Consider the following 23,259-nt stretch of genomic DNA (forward strand, 5'->3'; position numbering starts at 1 on the left):
ATGTATAGCTGATTCACTTTGTTGTAAAGCAGAAACTAACACACCATTGTAAAGCAATTATACTCCAATAAAGATGTTGAAAAAAAAAAAAGAGAAGAGCAAGAAGGAAGGAGGGTGAACAGTAAGAGAGAAAGTCAGAGGTAAAGGGCAGAGGGCTGGCTTGTGGTTCTTAGAGAAGATTGTAAAGGCTTTGCTTCTATTTTGCAGGAGAAGTCAAAGGAGGCTTTTGAGCAGAGGGTTTTGCAGTCTGAGTGATGTGTTACAGGATCACTCTGGGAAATCTACTGACGGGAGATTATAGAGGGATCCAGAGGAGAAGCTGGGACACGAGTGAGAAGTCTGGTGAAGTAACTCAGCTGAAACTGACATGGTCTGCTGGGGGAGAGGTAATTGGATCCTGGACATATTTTAACAGCGAGGTGACAAGTGTTTATGTCTCCCACAAGGTAAGAGGCAGAGGAGGGAGTGGAAGGTAGCGTCAAGCCTTCTGGCCTCTGAGGAAGTAGAAAAACAAGTTGCTATCCACTGAGACTAGACAGACTGTGGTCAGAAGAGGTTTGGAAAGGGAGGTGAGATCCGGACTAACATTTGAGACGTGTCCAGCCTGAGTTGAGAATTACAATCCAAGTCAATACACTGTAGGTGGGAATGTAAACTGGTGTAAACTGGTGTGGAAAACAGTGTGGAGATTCCTCAAAGAACTAAAAATAGAGCTACCATATGACCCAGGAATTCCTTCCTGGGCATATAACTGAAGAAACAAAAACACTAATTTGAAAAGATAATGCACCCCAATGTTCACAGCAGCACTATTTATAATAGTCAAGACATGGAGGCAACCTAAGTGTCCAAAACCAGATGAATGGATAAAGAAGATGAGGCACGTATATACAATGGACTATTACCCGGCCATAAGAAAGAATGAAATTTTTTCATCTGAAGCAACATAGATGGACTTGGAGAAAGACAAATACTGTATGATATCACTTACATGTGGAATCTAAAAAAATACAACAAACTAGTGAACAAAACAAAAGAGAGGAGGACTCACAGATATAGAGAACAAACTGATGGTCACCCTTGAGGAGGGGGGAGGGGTAATAACGAGGTCGGGGAGGGAGAGGCATAAACTATTGGGTGTAAGGTGGGCTCTAGGGTGTATTGTACAGCACTGGGAATAGAGCCAGTATTTTGTAATAGCTATAAATGGAAAGTAACCTTTACAAGTCTATAAAAATTAAAAAGAAACAAAACATATGTATATGTACAAGTTTACCCACTTTACTGAAGAAAGAAGAAGAAAAAAAGAAATTCAAGTCAAGACATCAAGTAGGCAACTGAGTATATGGCCTGGGGCCCATAGGAGATATAAGCTGAGAGTTGTCAGAACATACCCGGGCTGGGTGAGGTCACCAGGGCAATGAGTATGGTGGGATCAGGAGACGTGAGAAAACTGCCGTGTCACGATGTCAAGTCAATGGAGAAAAACCGAAAACAGACAACATTATGGACACCTGATTCCTTGCATAAGCAGAGAAAACCTAGCACAGCTCCGTGGATGACATATCTGCCTATGTCGAGTGAGCAGTTCATATTCTTGAGTGTGTAAATAAGCCAGCCTGCAGAGAGGAAAACAGAGACCTGCAGAATCAGCTTGAGACAGCAATGAGATTTGCCTGATGGTTTTCCAGCTCCTACGTGACCCAGTATTTTACGGCCTGCACATTTATGTTTCCTTTTGTATCCTTTCAGCTAAATCCCTTACTACCTGAGTTAGCTGGAGTGGCCTTCTCCTCCTTATAAAGTACCCTGGACAACAAATTACTTTGCTGGCTCTGCCCCCAAACCCTTCTAGCTTAAATTGTCCTGCCTCTAACTTCCAGGAAGGTGTAAGCCTAATATACTAAGCAGCCTCATTTTGCATCCCAGCTGTAGCTGGACAGCCAACCCGAGGGAAATCATAAAGGTTAGGCCAAACATTCTCGTTCTAGAGAATTTAAATTAAGTTGAAGAGGTACAAATTAAGGCTCACAATTCATGTGACCTACAAACTCCTGTGGAGCTAGGGGGGTCATAAATCAGAACAAGCCAGGGGCATGTGCAGTCACAAGTTCTGGGGCACGGGGACATCCTCCGTGAGCACAGGACTTGAGTAAGCACAGAGAAGCTAGGAAAGTGGCTCAGATGCAGAGGGGAGTGGGAATGAGCCTTCAAACCTCGGTCTACGGAGCTACAGAGGAATACGCTTAGACCTGGTCCCAGCCTCAGGGAGCTGACTCTGTGTTTTGTGCTTGGATATTCAGGATACCCTTTGTTCAATAAATCTTTGTAGGCATTGCTTTCCATGACAGCCTTGACTAGGCTGAGGAGCCCTGCCCTGCAAGAAGCTTCCTGAGCTTGTCCTTGAAGGATGGATTTTTTTTCTTGAAGGCTGAATTTTTTGCATTTGGAAATAGAAGGGAAAGATGAACAATACTAATTAAAGTTATCATCTACTGAGTATCTGCAGTGTGTGTCAAGAATTTATAAACACTCTCTCACTTCGTCTCACCACAGCCCCAAGGAATAAATATTATCTTATTATCCCCATGGAATCTGGTCTTCCCATCACAGATGAGAACTGCAGACTTTCAATGCATCCTAGATCAGGTAGGCAGTAACTGGGGAGCCTCAGAGCCGCTTCTGGCCTGTCATGCTGCAGAGTTCTCTTGAACATTCTACTATAATGTTCCTAAGTTGGGAGAATAACAACAATAAAAACCATCAGAATCAGAAAATTCTCAATGAGTATGGGATAGCCAGTGAGCACGCTGGCTTAATCATCACAGTGGTTGTTTCTCTGCTGGGAAGCAATGGAAAATAGGGAAGCAGTATGAAGGTGCCAGGCTCAGTCAGACTACAGGGGCCAGGGAAGCTCGGCAGGTGAGTTTTCACTTCAAACCGCATGCCATTTTGCAGAGATATTTCAATTTGTTGAGTGAAAAGGTAATTGGCACTATTAAAGCAAGTACTTAAAAGTCTAGAATGGCTGCAATAAACCTAAAAGCTTATTGGAAAAAGAGACTAAAGGGCTATGAGGCTATGTTTATATCTCCACCCTTGACCTTGCCCCAAAGCTCTATAATTAATTAAACTTAGCATCACCAGGTAATGTGTCATGGCTGCTTCAAATATAAAATAACCCAGGAGTATCTGGATTTTCTGACCAGATATGCACCCACTTCTGGCCTGGTTCCTCATTCTCAGTTACTGTCAACACCATCCACCTGGGTTCTTAAGGCCCAAACCTAGGAATTACACTTGATGCTTTCTTTCCCTCTGCATGCCCCACATACACGTCAAAAGCAATTCCTGTCAACTCTACTTCCAAATGATTTAGAATCCCAACATTGGTCTTTACTTTCCCACGCTGGTCCAAGCCAAAATGGCCATTCGCCTAGATCACTGCACTAGCCTCTTGAGTGGATACTTATCACCTTATTAGCTGTACGACATATGAGCCTTTTTTTACACTTAAAGAACGTGCCATGCAAAACTTGCTTCCTGCTATAGAGGCTGAGATCACAGGACACAAATTTCTCCAGCTTCTCTTCTTGCAGAACCTCAACAAACCGGAGACAACGGCCCAGAACCTTGAGTCTGAAGCCAGTGATTCTCTGGGCTCATTAATACGCTGACCCAAAAATCACTTTCTGAGTAAACCAGAAAGCTGGATTTTTCTGCTTGCGACTAGGGACTCAATGAATAAAGTTCTCTAATGGGTACCCTTTCTTCACAGAGGAGTACGTGTACTAAATATGATCTTAAATCTCCCTGCCTTCAACCAACCAATGGAATCCTATCTCACCTAGGATCAGGGAAGACTCCTGAAATGCAATCATGTAGGACCTACAAGACCAAATGTGATCTGACCCGTGTGCCATATAACCCACTTCTTGCCACTCTGCCCTGTTTCCTACATGTCAGCCACACTGGCCTTCTTCATCTTCCTTCTGTAGGATTCCTGCACTTGCCCTTCATTCAACATGACTGATCCTCCCACAGATGTTCACATCCTCAACTCCTTTGTATCAGTCAGGTCTTAGCTCAGGTAACAGCTCCTCAAACAAGACTTCCTTGACTGTCCCCATTGAATTAACCTTCCTCCAACCCAGTCATGCTCTGGGAAATTGCCCAACTTTCTTTCTTGACACTTAGCACTCTTGGAAACTATCTTATTGTTTGATTCATTGACTTAGTACTGCCTGCCCTCCCCCTGCATACACACACACACACACACACACACACACACACACACACACACACAGAAAGTTAAAGAGTTCAGATTTTGTCCATTTCTATATTCCACTGCCTAGAACAGAGCCTAGCACATAGTAAGGCACTCTGTGAATAAGATGTAAATCTCAAAGAAGTTTTTAAAACAAAAGAAAAACTAACAAATTTAATATCTATTTGACAAAAAATTTCAATACTTATTACTTGCAGGGATGTAAGCCAGATAGGTAGAATAAAAAATATTCCATGGGAGATAGCTCAGAAGAACTGGCATAATGATGCCATCATTTTTTAAAAGGGACATTTGGAAGCCCCAAAACTCTCAAACACAGAGTGTGAGCAAAATAGTTTGGGATTGTATTTGAGTGTATTACCTATCAGAATTCATGTTATCTGTAAAAGAAGTCAAAAGAAAATGTTGATGAGGAAAAGATCGTTCAGAAGAATTTCAGATTGTCCGTGAGGAGAATCAATCAGAGGTGGATACCTTGTTACAAAGGAGAATTTTAGACATCTAGGTCTTACTGAAGAGCTCAGGTCCTTGGAGAAACTCACAATGAGTGAAATAAGGGAAAGCCATACAATTCCAGGTAAGCTATTCATATGTAAATGCAATTCCTGAATTGAATAGACATATGTGAGCACATATGACTAATTACCCAAGAAAATGCTCAAAGTAACCTTCTGTCCTCTATGGAGGAGGTGGAGGAGGAGAAGGAAGAAGAAGAGGGAAAGAATGCACTGTTGCTGCCCTCCTAGTAGGTACACACTTCTGCAAACTCAGTGTTGCATCACTGAATTTCTTCTTCCTCTTTTTCTCTCTCCACTGGAACACTTCTTTTCCTCTGTAATAAGTACCCTGATTTCCCTGAAAGTATTTCCATCCGAGATCAAACCTCAAGAAAACATTTTTGTCACCCTCTTGCTCTTCTTATTTCCCATACCACAGAACATACTGTGCAACTTATAATATAAAAGCATAAATATTCAACTCAACCTAATGGGAGAGCGATACAACATTATCCTACTTACGGAAGGAATTTACTCAGTACATGTGAAATACCGCATGAGCTGTGGCAGATGTTCAGCCAGTACTGCAGAGATACCATATGTAGCTTCTATTCTGGGCCTTTTCGATAATCAAATACAGTGTAAAGAAAGTAAAATTAGCAGCTAAGAAATTAAACATGACCCATATCTCATCTCCTAAGACAGATCGAAGAGCGTACTCAAACAGGTAAGCATCAGTAGTGGAAGTTAAGAAAGAAAATAATTTTCAGGGTATATCACAACAAAAAATCGCTAAAGTCAGGGGCCATATTTATGAGATAATTTCCTCTGTCCTGTAGGAATCAAATTCAAAATGGATGAAGGAATTACTTGGTAACAGTGGTGTGGTAAATCTGAGCTTCTTTTCTGAGCCCCAAGCAAGCAGAATGAAATAAGCTTCATACAATAGTGGTATAAACAGATCCATCCAGCATATGCAATTTACTGACAACAAATCAATATGCTTTGTGGATTCAGGTCTGACAAATCTTAATAGCAAACAAAAGATAATATTTCTCTGAAACAATTCTATACAACACTGCAAAAAATCTCTACCAAGCTTTTCTTTCTGAATACAATTCATCTCCTACCTATCTCAAACTGCTGTCTCTCTGCAGTTATCTTCTGATATAATCTTTGCAGGCTCTAAATAGCATAATTTTACCTGTGTATCACCAAAAAAAAAAAAAAAGGTGTCATGCAGGCTTCAGAAAGCTCTACATGGAATTGTAGAAGTTGACATGGGTTTTTAAATATTCCTGGGTCAGTTTTCATTTATATAATTTTTATTTGAAAGAAGAGCATTCAAAAATCCAGATGCACAATTACATTAGTGCTGGAGTTTGCTAGATTCTGTCATGTTCAAAGCAAGAGATTTTAGGTCAAATATATGCACCTGTAGTTAAATCACTTTCAGTTTCGTCTTCTGCCAGTGTGTGTGAGGAGGAAGTTGGAAAATTCCTCTTGCTAAATATGAGGGAAATGGTTCCTGGGGATATTTGTTAAGTTTTAGAGCTCTATATTTTATAGTGCAAAATATCATAAAGTATGTTATTAACATTAACCTCTCCAGGAATGTAAGTTGGGGCAGCTACTGTGGAAAACAGTATGGAGGTTCCTCCAAAAACTAAAAATAGAGCTACCATATGATCCTGCCATCCCACTCCTGGGCATATATCTGGAGAAAACTATAATTTGAAAAGATACATGCACCCCAATGTTCATTGCAGCACTATTTTTACAATAGCCAACACATGGAAACAACCTAAATGTCCATCAAGAAGAGGAATGGGGGCTTCCCTGGTGGCGCAGTGGTTGAGAGTCCGCCTGCCGATGCAGGGGACATAGGTTCGTACCCTGGTCTGGGAGGATCCCACGTGCCGCGGAGCAGCTGGGCCCATGAGCCATGGCCACTGAGCCTGCGCAACCGGAGCCTATGCTGCACAACGGGAGAGGCCACAACAGTGAGAGGCCCGCGTACCGCAGAAAAAAAAAAAAAAAAAGAAGAGGAATGGATAAAGAAGATGTGGTACATATATACAATAGAATATTACTCAGCCATAAAAAAGAATGAAATAATATCTTTTGCAGCAACATGGATGGATCTAGAGATTGTCATACTAAGTGAAGTAAGTCAGAAAGAGAAAAACAAAAAAACCTTATGATATCACTTATATGTGGAATCTAAAACATGACACAAATGAATTTATCTAAGAAACTGAAACAGAGTCACAGACATAGAGAACAGACTTGTGGTTGCCAAGGGCAGGGGAGGGTATGATTGGGAGTTTGGGATTAGCAGATGTAAACTATTATATAGAGAATGGATAAACAACAAGATCCTACTCTATAGCACAGGGAACTATATTCAATATCTTGTGATAAACCATGATGGAAAAGAATATGAAAAAGAATGTATATACATGTGTAACTGAATCACTTTGCTGTGCAACAGAAAGTAGCACAACATTGTAAATCAACTATACTTCAACAAAATATATTTTTAAAAATTAGCCTGTCTAGAAGTTCTCAGAAAGACACATCTTTAGTTTGAAATTTTCCTAAAGAAAAATAAACTTAAAAACTACTGTGAATTTTTACTCCAACTACATGATGGAGAGGGTCTACAAGTTCCTCAATCTTATAAATGAATAAAAGACACCTTCTGGAGGGAAAAAAACCTAAACAGAATTTCCTTAAAGTTAATTGGAATTTTCTTTGCAACTGAGCATACCGTATGCCGTGGCACTCTGTTATAATACACTATGTACCTTACAAAAGTAGTGAGGGACATTTTCTACTATTAAAAGAAAAATGCTTTCTGGGTCAAAAACATCATAGCTAGAGATTGAAATAATACAGGTGCAACAGAATATTACATTGATAACTGGAGTTATGGTATAAAAAAGCATTATAACACCAATGAAAATGAAGTCAAATGCACATGAAAATTCAAAATATATACCTTGAGGCAGAGGGAAGACAGGGTTGTCATACAAAGAGGAAGAAGTAAACCCACCTGTCCTCAAGCAAAGAACCTCTGAAAATAAAGGTGTAGGGAGAAGATCTATTAATAGATAAACTTGAATGAGGGAAATCTAGTTCTCACTTCTCAGCAGATACTGTTTCCCCAAATACTTTAAGATAGGCAGAGTTCTCCTGACTCCTTCCCCACTCAGACCATAGGCCAGAGGAGACAATCTCAGCACAACCTCTAGTTTGTATTCGTAGATTCCTAAATCACCCTTCCCTTTCTCTATGCCTGAGATTTTGGTCCTGACTCTCCTTGGACCCAAGTTCCCAGCACAATACTACAGGCTTGGACATCCATCTGAGGCCCCATTTAATCTGATGACTCTGCACATCCATCTTGCACTCCCTTGCCTTTCCTGCGCACATGTTAGTCTCCCAACACCTTGAACTTCGGTGCTGCTGAAGGAAAAAAGTTCTGCTCCAACTTGTAGCACCAAAGAACTCTATCTACATTCTGTCAAGCCTCAGGTCTCAAAGGGATTTGCACCGTGAAGAACATGTTCACAATAACATTTCTTAACAGTTATGACCCTTGTAAGCACGGGATGTCATTCTGGCTAATTATGTAATGGGAAATTTACTGGGAACCACATTGAGAGCCAGGGATCAATAGGGTAAACTAAAGCATCAGACTTAGAAATGTATAGACACTAAGACCCACACCCCAGGACCAGAAAGCAAACATTATGGGAAAGTTTTCAGAGTGAGAAGGGACTAGTTGGCATGTAGCCCTTGGTATGGATGAACACCTCTCTTCTTTAGTTTATTTATTCTCCTCTTTAATATTCCACAGAGGGAGAGTCTCATTGCCTAGCTTAAGGGATAAGGCTTTTTTACTTTTTCAAAACCTGAGGTGTAGCTGATTTACAATGTTGTGTTAGTTTCAGATGTACAGCACACTGATTCAGTTATACATATGTATATATACACACATGTATACATATACAGATATGTATATGTATGTGTATCTATATATATACACACATATATATTCTTTTTTCAAATTCTTTTCCATTATAGATTATTACAAGATATTGAGTAGAGTTCCCTGTACAATACAGTAGGTCCTTGTTGCTTATCTATTTTATATATAGTAGTGTGTATCTATTAATCCAAAACTCCCAATTTATCCCTCCCCCCCACTTCCCCTTCGGTAACCATATGTTTGTTTTCTATGTCTGTGAGTCTATTTCTATTTTGTAAATAAATTCATTTGTATCATTTTTTTAGATTCCACATATAAGCAATATCATATGATATTTGTCTTTCTCTGACTTAGTTAACTTAGTATGATAATCTCTAGGTCCATCCATGTTGCTGCAAATGGCATTACTGCATTCATTTTATGGCTGAGTAATATTCCATAATATATATATACCACATCTTCTTATGGTGCCATAAAATATGTCCAGAGGGGAAAATGAGAAGCCACAAAATGAATCTGAAATGCTACTTAGAAAGGAGAAAAGATTAGCCAATACTACTAGCAAATTAGATTTCCCAAGAGAATAGTGGCCTGACCAGATACTGTATCTAGTACAAATAATTATACTAAAATCATGTTAGTGAAATATTTCTTCTATGTTAGATATAGAGTTCTATTAAGATTTCAGAACCCATTTAATGCCCCAAATTCATATACATTCTAGTTAATGGAAGCCCCCAAAATCTTACAGCTAGAATAAGAGACTCTCATTATAGAAGTAAAGACTTTTAAAAAAACAAACTAATAATGTGTATGACTGAATTAATTTTCTAATGTGAATGGAATTCTGTCATTTGGGTTCCATATACTGACCACATTTAATTCTCACAAAATCGTTGTGAGGCAGGTATTACTAGACACTTTGAAGGTGAGAAGACTGAGCTTAGAGATCTAAAATACCTGTAAACTCCTGAAAGCAACAGTATTTGAACCAAGATATGTCTGTTTCTAAAGGAAATATTATGCCCTGTGGAACGAAATCAAGACCTGTGGGGACAATGTTAGTCACAGTTGCAGAACTCACCCAAAGGAAGCTAGACTATTAACTGATACTGGGACCATCGGGTGACTTAAGAAAATGCTCTTGCTTGGAAATTTGAATTGATAAATATGGCATAGATGAGGCAGGTGATATCCATGTATCCTACTGCCTATTTGACCTGGACCCTTGCATGTGCAATAGAGATTTCAAAATTAATATGTCAAAAATAAAACTGTTTCTACCCTCAAACTTCTTGCCCCCATAATCTTCCCTGTCTCAGTTCAATAAATGTCACCATCAATAACCCATCTGCTCAAAAAGCATTGCCATTAGATATGTATACTTAGTTTTGATTTTGGAATTATCCTTTCAAAAATAAGTTCTAAGAGGTGTGAGATGCTTTCTACCTTGTTAACAACCATTTTACTCCAGCCTTTTAATGCCTGGCACAAAGGTAGATGGTATATAAATATCTCTTAATTAGAGGTCATGACTGAGTTTATGACTAAAGTATGTCAAACTTAATCAGAAATGAGGCAACAAAGGAAGTAAAGTAGAAAAAGTGGTCACGAGGGCCTCCATTTTCCCACCCAACACGTAAGAAGCCAGAAATCACAACTCCATCCTAACGACAAGTAAAAGTTGCACGAACTGAAAAATCAACAACTCTTCTTAGATTTGTCAGAGAAGTATGCTCGCACGGCAATTTTCTGCCTCTGCTGATATCATGGGAGATATCAGCGGAAGAACACAGAGCATCACAATTAGGGGAACAGAAGCCCATAAGCACAAACCTCCATGGGAACCAGTGGGGAGGCAGGAAACCTGGGCTGTAGCTGACAAACTGTTAGAGGCTTAGCATGGTGGAGGCTGAGAGACAAAATTCCATGGGGACCCGGTCACGGGGCCCCCCAACACTTCAGTGAATTTCACCTGCGGGAGCTCAAACAGGTGCTCACAGTGTGTAATAGGGAAAAATCTCCTTGAGCTTCTGGCAAGTGGAGAAGAAGAGGAATCTTTCTGAGATACACCAGAGAACTTTATTTCTCTTAAAAAGGTCAGTTCTCAAGAGAAAGTAATTGACCAGACCCTAACCTACTGGGGTTTCATCAGAGCCTAACTGACCTGGGGGGGACAGGCAGGCGGGCACAAATACCCAACCCTAGCCAACTTTGGCCAACCTGACCCACCTAAGAAGTGTGGAACATATTAAGAACATGTGTGAAGTTTACTGAAACCTGAACATGTCACTACAGAACACTTCTCCTCCCCCACGCCTCACCACCACATTACTAAAGGCCTGTTTATAGCAGTTTCTTTTACTCAGTACATCAAGTTGGGCAATGAAGGAAAAATTACAAGACCTACTAAAAGGCAAAAACACAGTCTGAAAAAAAGAGCAAGCATCAGAACCAGACTCTGATATGGCAGGTTTGTTGGAATTATCCAATCAAGAACTTAAAACAACTACGATTAAGATGGATAAAGTAAGCAGCATGCAAGAAGAGATGGGCAATGTAAGAAGAGATATGGAAATCCTAAAAACGAACCAAAGAGAAATGAGACAGGTCAAAATACTATAAGTGAAGAATGCCTTGATGGGCTCATTAGTCCTTGGCATGGCTGAGGAAAGAATCTCTAAGTTTGAGGACATTCCAATAGAAACTGCCAAAACTGAAAAGCAAAGAGAAAAAAGACTGCAAAAACCAGAATATCCAAGAATGGGACAACTACAAACAGGTAACCTACACATACCAGTAATTCTGGAATAAGAGAGAAAGAAAAACAATAAATATTTGAAACAATAATGACTGAGGGCTTCTCCCAGATAAAGTCAGTTAGAGAAGAGCTAACACTTATCCTTCTCAAACTCTTACAAAAAGTTTCAGAGCATGGAACACTCCCTGACTCATTCTACGAGGCCACCATCTCCCTGATACCAAAACCAGACAAAGATATCACGCAAAAAAAGAAAATTACAGGCCAATATCACTGATGAACATAGATGCAAAAATCCTCAACAAAATACTAGCAAACAGAATCCAATAGCACATTAAAAGGCTCATACACCATGATAAGACAAAAGCTGATAGACATGCAAGTTGAAATAGATGTATCCACTACTGTAGTTGGAGACTTCAACACCCCTCTTTATCAGAAATGGATAGATCCATTTGGAGAGCAAGCAGACAATTAGAAAGCAAATAGAACATTAAAATTGATGGGATATATATTCAACTGGACATACGTACAATCAACTGGATATAAGGGACATCTAGAGACTAGTTTATTCAATAACAGCAAAAAGCACATTTGTCTCAGGCTCACATGGAACGTTCACCAGGGTGGACCACATTCTGGGCCACAGAGTTACCTTAACAAACTTAAAAGAATAGAAATCAAACAATGTCTGTTCTCAGTCAACCACGCAATTAAGGTAAAATTGGTATCAGAACAATAGCTGTAAAAATCCCCAAATAGTTGGATATTTTAAAACATACTTCTAAATAACACATGGGTGAAAGAAGAAATCTCAAGAGAAATAACAAATATTTTGAACTAAATGAATATAAGAACAGAACTTATCAAATTAGTGGGATGCAGTGAAAGCCGTGCTGGAAGCCCTAGCTAATGTAATAAGACAAGAAACAGAAATAAAGGGCATATATATTGGGAAGGAAGAAATAAAACTGTCTTCATATGCAGATGGCATGATCATTTATGTAGAAAATCCAAAAGAATTAACAAAATAATCTCCTGGAACTAATAAATGATTATAGCACAATTACAAGTTCCAACGTTAACATACAAAAGTCAATCATATTTCTATATACCAGTAATGAACAAGTGGAAATTGAAATTCACACACAGCATTGTATACATTAACACCATCAAAAATGAAATATTTAGGTATAAATCTAACAAAGTGTGTATTGAATTTATATGAATAAAACTCCAGAACTCTGATGAACATAGATAAAGAAAAACTAAATAAATGGAGAGATATCCCATGTTCTGGAATAGAAAGAGTCAGTATTTTCAAGACATCAGTTCTTCCCAAAATGATCTATAGATTCAATGCAATCCCAATCAAAACCCCAGCAAGATACTTTGTGAATATCAACAAACCAATTCTAAAGTTTGTATGAAGGGGAGTGGCCAAGATGACAGATTAGGAAGACCCTGAGCTAACCTCCTCCCAAGGGTGCACCCAAATTACAGCTATTACAGAGAAACTATTGATGAGAGTGACCTAAAGACTAGCAGAAAAGGTTGTTCACAACTAAAGATTCAAAGAAGGAACCACAATGAGATGGATAGGAGGGACAAAGACATGGTAGAGTCAAGACCTATACCCCCAGGTAGGTGACTCACAGATGGGAGGATAATCACAATTGCAGAAATTCTCCCCAAGGAGCAAAGGGCCCAAGCCCCACGTTGGACTCCCAAGAGGATCCTGCAGTGGGAAGATGAGCTGCCAGAATGTCTGGTTGAGGGTAGGGTTTGCACACAAGAGAACAAGAAGGCTGCAGGAAACAGAGCCCCTGTCTAAAAGGCACACACAAACTCTCACAGGCTCCAAGCCCCAGTGCAGAGGCAGTAATTTGACAGGAACCTGGGTCAGACCCATCTGGTGATCTTGGAGAGCCTCCCAAAGAGGCAGGATGCAACGGGGGCTCCCCCTGGGGAATAGACATTTATGACAGCCTATTTGGGGATCTTGTTCTACCACAAGGGTACCAGTGCTGGAAAGTGTCATTTTGGAGTCACCCCTCTAGCCCGATAGCATCATGGGCTCACCTGCCTGCCAGCCAGTCAGCAGCAGTTCCAGGAGCCCCAGGTCAAGCAGTCAGCCACCTGGGGACACAGCCCAACTCAGGATCTTCATTTTAAACAGAAATTAAACATTTCTGCTCTGGGAAGGACACTGTATTCTACTACAATGGTGGAGACGGGCCATTATGAATTTTCCAAACCCAAGACGTGTAGAACATTGAGACTGAATTCAGCTGTCAACTATGGTCTCTGAGTAATAATGATGTATATGTAGGTTCATCCCTCGTAACAAGCCGTCCCACTCTGGGGGGAGATACTGATAACAGGGGAGGTTATCCTTGCGAGGGGCAGGGGAATATGGAAATCTCTGTACCTTCTGGTCAAGTTTGCTGAGAATCTCAAACTGCTCTAAAAATAAAGTCTATTTTTAAAAATGTGGTCATGAGAGAAGTTAGAAGATACACCAAAAGATTCAGAGACTGACGTACCGGCCTTGTAAATGGAGGAACCGTAAAATGAAGACCCACAAACTCTTCCTTCTAAGGTCCTACATCTTTCAGTGTGAGGGTGTATCAGGCCTGAAGTTCCTACCTTTGTTGCTAAGATTTCCATGCTTTCCAACTTCTCTTATTGCCTCTAATATATTTAAAGCTTACCCTGTCACTAGCACTTGAATTACTGAGAGTCTCTATTCCCTGTAACAATAAAAATGTTAAGGAAGATGAAAGAAAAAATAAGAAGGAGTGCTGAGAGAGGAAGAGAAAAATGGAAAGCATGGTATTTTGGGTGTGAGAGAAACAGAGAATTTCAAGAAATAAATAATCTTTTAGTGTTGTGATGTGTCACAAGTATAGTCAAGTATGAAAAAATTGAAAAGTGCCTAACAGACATACAATTGAAATGCCATAAATGTGTGTGTGTGTGTGTGCATGTGTGTGATGAAGTACACACATGTGCATATGCACACATAGCTGTGGGGTGGCAGTGAGGACAGACAGTGGAGGAGGGGACAGAGTAGGAGCTGACGACAGGGTGCACTGATTTAAATACAGCTTTTTAACCCTGACAATAAATGAACACATGTGACCTGAATTTTTAAAGTTTTCCTGTACCTTTAAGAATGTGAAATTTTCAGGGAGCTGTCTCCAGCCCTGAGATCTGTTTAAGTTTTGCCTGAACATCACTAACTAAATCATTTCTGCAGATTTCCATAATCTTACTCACCAATAGTTTTCTATGTTGCCATAACAATTCACCACAGCTTTAGGGTCTTAGATGCACACAAAGTGTGTTATCTTACAGTTCTGTAGGTCAAAAGTCTGAAGCAGGTCTCACTGGGCTAAAATCAATATGTCACTGAGCTGTGTCATTTTCTGGAGCCTCTAAGAGAGTCTGCTGGCCCTGGACTCCTGGTCCTTCCTTCATCTGAAAAGTGAGTAATGGTGCACTGTCACGTCACATCACTAACTTCCTCCCCTAACTCTTCCTCTGGTTTTAAGGAGCCTTGGGATGAAGTACTGGGCCCCCAACCCAGGGTAATGTCTCTATTTTAAAATCAGCTGAGTAGCAACGTAATCCCACGACAAACCTTAATTCCCCTTTGATGTGTAACAAAGCCTGTCCTGGGTCCTGGGATGAGGAGGTGGAGGTCTCTGGGAGCTCATCGCTGCGCCCCACACATTCTTGTGTCCACCTTCTAGGGTGTTGCACCAGGTCATCCATTTCAATCCATTCAACATAGCATCTAACACTTACTGTGTGCTGCCTGTATGCCAGGCATGTGACCTAACCACACAGAAAACATGTGTGGGCGGGCAAGGAGGGTAGGGGCGTTCACTTTAATTTCTGTGTATCTGAAACCTCCCACCCCTACTTCATCTCAGACGTGCAGTTCACCGAGTTCTCCTCCTGCCCTATGGATTTTTAGCCAAAAGAAAATATTTCTTCTTCTGGGAAAGAATCTCTGGAAATACAGTTTCTTCCCCACTGCGTGCGTATGCTGCATCGTCACTACTGCTGTGCTTGCGGAAGCGGATAATTCGATTTTTAATGAAAAATTATGTTGTTCTCTAATTAGATAAAAAGTATTTTAAATTCTGGAAGTTAATATGAATACTTTTCCAGGAATATATTGTGCTGAAGTAGGACCAAGCTTCTTTAGGGGGCTTTCTATTTCTGTTTCGAGGTAAACTTCATTATGATTGCTGCTGCTTTGGAAGAAGTGGGATGCTGTTCCCATGGCAACACATAGACGTTAGAAGCCTCCTTCATAGCTCTCACCCTAACTCCTCTTCTCTCACACTCTCTTCCTCCCTCCCCTTCTTTCCTCCTTCCCTCCTTCAAACAAAACATTGTCAAGACACTCATATATTCAGAATTTTTTCCCCCTCTAGCCTTCTTTTCTATAAATACTGTGAAAATAATAAGTACATTTTGCTATCGTAAAAGTTCTTTAGAAAATAGTCACTAGGCAAAACAAAGCAGTTCTACATATTTTTCTGCATCTTCAGATTTGGTGTTTTAAATTTAAGTGCATGTGAACAAACGCCGTTCCAGTTCAAAAGACCTAGGAAATATTTTATGCAGAAAAAGATTAAATTTTAAAAATGCATATTTATGGCCTATTACTTGAAATTTGGATTTAATGAAAGAATGGAAAGCAAGGACTAAATCAAGATAAAAGCTTTTACCATTCTTCCCAGCAAAGGAATGTCCTTATCATAAACTAACCAGAGCTTGAATTCTTTTCCATTTTCTGAGATCAAGCATTCCATTCACAGGTAGACTTCTTTCTCCTAAGAATACGAATTATTACCAAGGGTGTAGAAGATATCTACAGATCAGAGAGATCGGAGATGCACATTGGTCCAGAGGATAAAATTTCACATCAATTAATTAGAGATAAACCAAGGCACAACCATTTAATATTTATTTATTTTTCAATGCAGAAGGGGAATTGGTGTTAATCAAAAATTCAGTCTTTGATAACAACGAACGCAGGACAGGACATTAAAATGCCTTTCCTTTACATTGATACCCTGGTGTTCCTTCATTCTGTGGTACAACTAGTGACTATGACACAGCTACTTCTGGAGTCACTCGGCACTTGTCTTCCCAGTGAAATGCAGGGAATCCCAGGGCTTGGCTAACCACTCGTGACAGCAGAAACCCACTTCCACCGAAGCATTTGTGCTGCCTCCTTCAGATGCCCCCTTTCTGTGACTTATCTCCCTCCTACTACCTTTCTCACAAATATTATTACTTGCCCAGCCTACATCAGGAGCTGTGTTCTGATGATTCAAAGGTAAAAAGATTCATAAAAGATCTGGTTCCTCCCTCCACAGTTAAGTCAAGTGGGGAGAGAGACATATACAGTGGCTTTCAAATATTTGAAAGGATGTTTTAAATTCTCCATAATAAAAAAAATACACATTATTTTTCAACCTAGTAGACACGTACATTGAGGGGAAAATGATTCACAGAGCAGTAATTATTGTTATGCATGATATACTCTGCATACTTTCTATTTTACTTTTTCTGTTACTTTTTTCATGCCGATCTATTAAATTGTTTTAATGATCCACTATGTTTCAGATCAAAGCTGGAAAAATATGGCCTTAAACAATGTATGCAGACAACAAAATTCCAAAGGACAGGGACCTAGTACTTTGTATTTACTATGCAGCCCCAAATGCTTTTCAAACTCCATAGCACAGGTGAGCTAACATAACCCAACATAAGCCTGTTGGATGGATGGATGGATGGATGGATGGAAGAAAAGAAGGAATAAACATTTCCAGTAGTCCCTAACACTTCGTAAATAATCAGAAAAAAGATTTACTGGAGATCGAGGACTTGAGATGAGATGTACTTTTTTTAGATGTTGGGGGTAGGAGTTTATTAATTTATTTTATTTATTTTTGCTGTGTTGGGTCTTCGTTTCTGTGCGAGGGCTTTCTCTAGTTGTGGCAAGCGGAGGCCACTCTTCCTTGTTGCGGAGCACAGGCTCCAGACGCGCAGGCTCAGTAGTTGTGGCTCATGGGCCTAGTTGCTCCGCGGCATGTGGGATCTTCCCAGACCAGGGCTCGAACCCGTGTCCCCTGCATTGGCAGGCAGATTCTCAGCCACTGCGCCACCAGGGAAGCACGGGATGTATTTTTTTCAGAGAAAATTATTACCTAACTGCCTGCAAAGGACCAAAGCCTTGAGAGGTCAAGGAATTTCGGGATATAACAAACCAGAATGCCGACCGTGTTCTTTTTCAAGGCGATGAACTCATTTGGCCCCTTAGCTTTATGTGTTACCCGTATACTGATGATGGCCAGATTTATACCTTCAGCTCCAACCTCGCCCTGAGCACCCAATACTTATTTTCAGCTGTCTCCTTAAATCTCCACTTGGATACCCAATACTCAAGCCACACTTAACATTTCCGAGAAAAATCCTCTATATCCTACTCTTCCCATCTTACTTCCCTCCCATCTGACATTAACGGAATCACCATCCACACAGTCAATGAGCCAAAATTAAGTCTTCCTTGAGAGCCTTGTTTCATAATCTCTACTTGTTATTGATCAATAAATCTTTTGCCTCCATCTTTTAGATCCATTGGAACTGGTGGAATTCTTATTAGCTCATCTGCTACCACTTTGCCCAAATCACGATAATGTCTTGGCCAGATGACTGCATTTGTACTTTAACTGATCTTTTTTGCCTCTTTTTCTGTAAGTACTGCCTTTCAAAAAAACCCACAAAGTGTCTAGAGGAATCTTTTTAAAGGGTAAATCTTACCTCCCTTACTTAATACTCTGCGTTATCTCCTCATTGCACTTAGAAGCAATTAAAATACTTATTCAATCTGACAGATTCCTCCAATATATAATAGTAATGGTGATTAGATTCTAAAGCCAGACCACTTGTGTTAGTAACAGATTCCGCCACTTACTAGCTATACATTTTTCTATATGATCTTGGCTGAGCCATTTATTTTCTCCTTGTTCAGTGTCCTAATTTACAAAATAGTGATTAATAATAGTACCTTTGTCATAGACATAGGATTAGAAATAAATTAAGTTAATGTTTGCTTGAAATACCATTGGAACTGGTGGAATTCTTATTAGCTCATCTGCTACCACTTTGCCCAAATCACGATAATGTCTTGGCCAGATGACTGCATTTGTACTTTAACTGATCTTTTTTGCCTCTTTTTCTGTAAGTACTGCCTTTCAAAAAAACCCACAAAGTGTCTAGAGGAATCTTTTTAAAGGGTAAATCTTACCTCCCTTACTTAATACTCTGCGTTATCTCCTCATTGCACTTAGAAGCAATTAAAATACTTATTCAATCTGACAGATTCCTCCATATATAATAGTAATGGTGATTAGATTCTAAAGCCAGACCACTTGTGTTAGTAACAGATTCCGCCACTTACTAGCTATACATTTTTCTATATGATCTTGGCTGAGCCATTTATTTTCTCCTTGTTCAGTGTCCTAATTTGCAAAATAGTGATTAATAATAGTACCTTTGTCATAGACATAGGATTAGAAATAAATAGTTAATGTTTGCTTGAAATAATGTTTGGTCCATTGTGTATGTTATATGTTATTATTATGTTATTGTCCTTCTTGCTGATAGAATAGTTGTTATTATACACTATCTGTCTCTGTTGACTTTTTAAATTTTACCTTAAACCAGTCCTCTCTACCCATTCCCAGCAATGTTCCGGCTACTCTGGCCTTTGCTGTCTTGAGGAGGAGGCGCAGTCTTTACACTTGTTCTTGTCTCCTGGGACTTCTCTTACCCCAGCTGTTTGTGTAAATTGATCCGTTCAAGTCTTAGCTCAGATATCACTTCGTCTGGAAGGTGCCCCCTCACCACCCTACCTGAAGCAGCCCTTATTCCCTCTGCACACTTCAGTCACTCTATTCCATACCCCCTTTAATTTTCCTCAGAACATACACTATTTATTTTATTAATTTGCTATTTTGTAGGGAACGGTTTGTTTATTATTCATTCTTGCCCTTGGAAATGTAAGTTTCTTTAATGAAAAATACAATAGCTACTCAGAATGTATTTGTAAAATCACTATGTATTTATGTGTATATATATTTGACTATTTATGTGTAATACTGTATAGGTATTCATATATTATATATACACCTACATACACATATATACATAGTCAAGTATAAATATATTAAATTTATGAAAAAGAATTGCAAGAGTCATTGCTAGACAGGTTCTATGGCTTTTGGAAAGAGATTTCATGGTATTTCATAAGTCTGGGAGTGCCATTAAAGAAATTAAAGCACGGAAGTAAAGTGATGAGGTTTTCAAGTTATAAAGAACTCTGGCAGCAGAGCTGAGAATGGTTTGGACTGGACAACACTGAAGGACATTATATCCGTTAGAGGTCTTTTGGAAAAAATCCATTTGAGTTACGTGTCTAAACTGCTGAGTCAGTAGAAATGAAACTGAGAGCCAGTATTCAAGAGACACTGTGCATTTGCTGTTCCCTAGTCCTCACTTGCCAGGAAGCACCAAGGTGTGGGGTTCTGTCTGCTCAAAGGAAGTAAGTTGTGTCCCCAAGTGCAGCCAACTCTAATCCGGAGGTTCATCAGGAGAACAAATGGTGATTAAATACGTGAATTCAATGGAGCCTGTCAACCTAGAGTCTGAAGGAGGGCCCTTCCCTTGTGAGACTCAAAGATGAGAGCATCCCAGTGAGATCGCAGCTCCTGTCTTTTGCTGCCCCTGCCCCAGCCCTTGTGGGTCATCGAGGTCCTGCTCAGCCCACACTCTGCCCCCTGCAGGAGTGGGCAGGTTGGCTGGGCCACGAGTGTATTAAATCTGGGACCAAAACTCCTTGGAACCTTCTGGTCCCAACGCTCACTATGACACACATCATCAAGATTTTCACCTATTCGAGTTAACTTTCACCCATCCTCTTCTTTCTCCCTTCAGTTCAGCTTCCATTAGGCGCCCCCTGTCAATCAAATGCGTGTGAAATCCAAAGTGTACCATATTCTGATCCTTCTTCAGTAGCCTCTGAGTCCCAGATGCATTCATGAATGGGCTCAGCTTGTAATTTACTCTTTTTCTTAATTGAAGTACAGTCGATTTACAATGTTGTGTTAGTTTCAGGTGTACAGGAAAGTGACTCAATTATACATACATATATATCTTTTTCAAATTCTTTTCCATTACAGGTTATTACAAGATATTGAGTAGAGTTCCCTGTGCTATACAGTAGGTCCTTGCTGGTTATCTATTTTATATATAGTCATGTATATCTGTTAATCCCAAATTCCTAATTTATCTCTCTCCCCTCCTTTCCCCTTTGGTAACCATAAGTTTGTTCTCTATGTTTGTGAGTCCATTTCTGTTCTGTAAACAAGTTCGTTTGTATTATTTTTTAGATGCCACATACAAGTGATATCATATAATATTTGTCTTCCTCCGTCTGACTTACTTCACTTAGTATGATAATCTCTAGGTCCATCCATGTTGCTGCAAATGGCATTACTTCATTCTTTTCATGGCTGAGTAATATTCCATTGTATATATGCACCACATCTTCTTTATCCATTCCTCTGTCAATGGACATTTAGGTTGTTTCCATGTCCTGGCTATTGTAAATAGTGCTGCAGTGAACACTAGGGTGCATGTATCTTTCCAAATTAGAGTTTTGCCTGGATATATGCCCAGGAGTAGGATTGCTGGATCATATGGTAGTTCTATTTTTAGTTTTTCTTAAGGGACCCCATTACTGTCCTCCATAGTGGCTGTATCAATTTACATTCCCACCAACTGTGCAGGAGGGTTCCCTTTTCTCCACATCATCTTCTCCAGCATTTATTGTTTGTAGACTTTTTGATGATGGCCATTCTGACCAGTGTGAGGTGATACTTCATTGTAGTTTTGATTTGCATTTCTCTAATAATTAGTGATGTCAAGCATCTTTTCATGTGCCCGTTGGCCATCTGTATGTTTTCTTTGGAGAAATGTCTATTTAGGTCTTCTGCCCATTTTTGATTAGGTTGTTTGTTTTTTAGATATTAAACTGTATGAGCTGTTTGTATGTTTTGGAAATTAATCCTTTGTCAGTATCATCGTTTGCAAATATTTTCTCCTAGTCCTTAGGTTGTCTTTTAACTTTCATTTTACACAACATGGGGAATTAATAGGATGGGTCTGAGTTGCCATTAAGAGGATCCTATAGCCCCCTGTAGGTGAGCTCTGGGGCGGGGCAGGGAGGGGCACCGTATCCCTGTGCTGCCATCTGTTTCTGTTTTGCAAATAAGTTCATTTGTATTATTTTTTAGATGCCATATATAAGTGATATCATATAATATTTGTCTTCCTCTGTCTGACTTACTTCACTAGTGTGATAACCTCTAGGTCCATCCATGTTGCTGCAAATGGCATTATTTCATTTATTTTTATGGCTGAGTAGTATTCTATTGTGTGTGTGTGTGTGTGTGTGTGTGTGTGTGTGTGTGTGTGTGTGTGTATACCATATCATCTTTATCCATTCATCTGTGGATGGACTTTTAGGTTGCTTCCATGTCTTGGCTATTGTAAATAGTGTTGCAATGAATATTGGGGTTAATAAGCTACAAAATTTAAAAGACTAGTTGGTCCAGAATAGTTTGAGAACCTCAAAGGAAGACAATGTTGCCTAACCCCACATGCTGGCCTGTCAGATTCGCACTGTGGCTCTGTCAAAGTACAATTAAAGTGGATGTTAAAGTGGATAAGAGATTATGTAGGAGTCCCATATTTTTGGATAGATGACTAGACGGATGAGAGAGTTATTTACCAAAAGAGGTATTAATAAGTCATAGATGGGGCAAGGTTTTTTTGAATATTTATTTTTAGGGGCCCTTGAGATATATAAATATGTGTATACCTTCAAGATAGAGTTACAGATGTGTTGTGTTACATACAAACCCCTATGATAGAGGCTGCAAAGCTGTTACATATCATCCCTATATCTTGTAGGGGAGATGTCAACCCAAATGAAATGTCAACAAGCTAGTTAACATATACGTAAAACTAGAAGCCATATTTTCCCCTCTGCTCTAGGTTTTTGCTTTTACTACGCTATGCTGCTCACTAATCTCCGTCCCTAACTTTCAAGGTAATTAACCCACACATTTTTCTTGTTTGCTTCCTCTATAATAAAACCTGTACTTGTTCTCTATCATGACTTTTTTCTATCAAGCAGACTTGATGTGTGCAATATTAAGAGAGCAGTAGGTAAAGTGAAAGCTACCCAGTCCCACAGACTATATGAGCTCTTTAAGCTCTGTCTGCTGGTCTCAGGAAATGCCGTTAAACATCCATTACTTTGAACCCTATATTACAAATTTTACTTTTCTCATCTCTATACTCACAATTTCTTTGCAGTAATAACTTTCTCTTAATACGGGTAATGCAATGCATTGAGTTCTATATTTATTTTTGGCTTTATTGATTTCTGACAAAACCCTAATTATGGGTCATTTGAGGAAAGAGAAGAGGTTCATGAACTTCCTTTCACTAGACAAATATTTAGAGATGCAGACATGCCCTGTGTAATCTCCTAACATAGAATTGGAAAGAATAATTGTCAGGCCACCATAGGTCTCCCACCTTCCTCTGACAGTGGCTG

The sequence above is a fragment of the Physeter macrocephalus genome, chromosome 7 (genome assembly GCF_002837175.3).
Source record: "Physeter macrocephalus isolate SW-GA chromosome 7, ASM283717v5, whole genome shotgun sequence".
In the NCBI taxonomy this organism is placed as follows: domain Eukaryota; kingdom Metazoa; phylum Chordata; class Mammalia; order Artiodactyla; family Physeteridae; genus Physeter; species Physeter macrocephalus.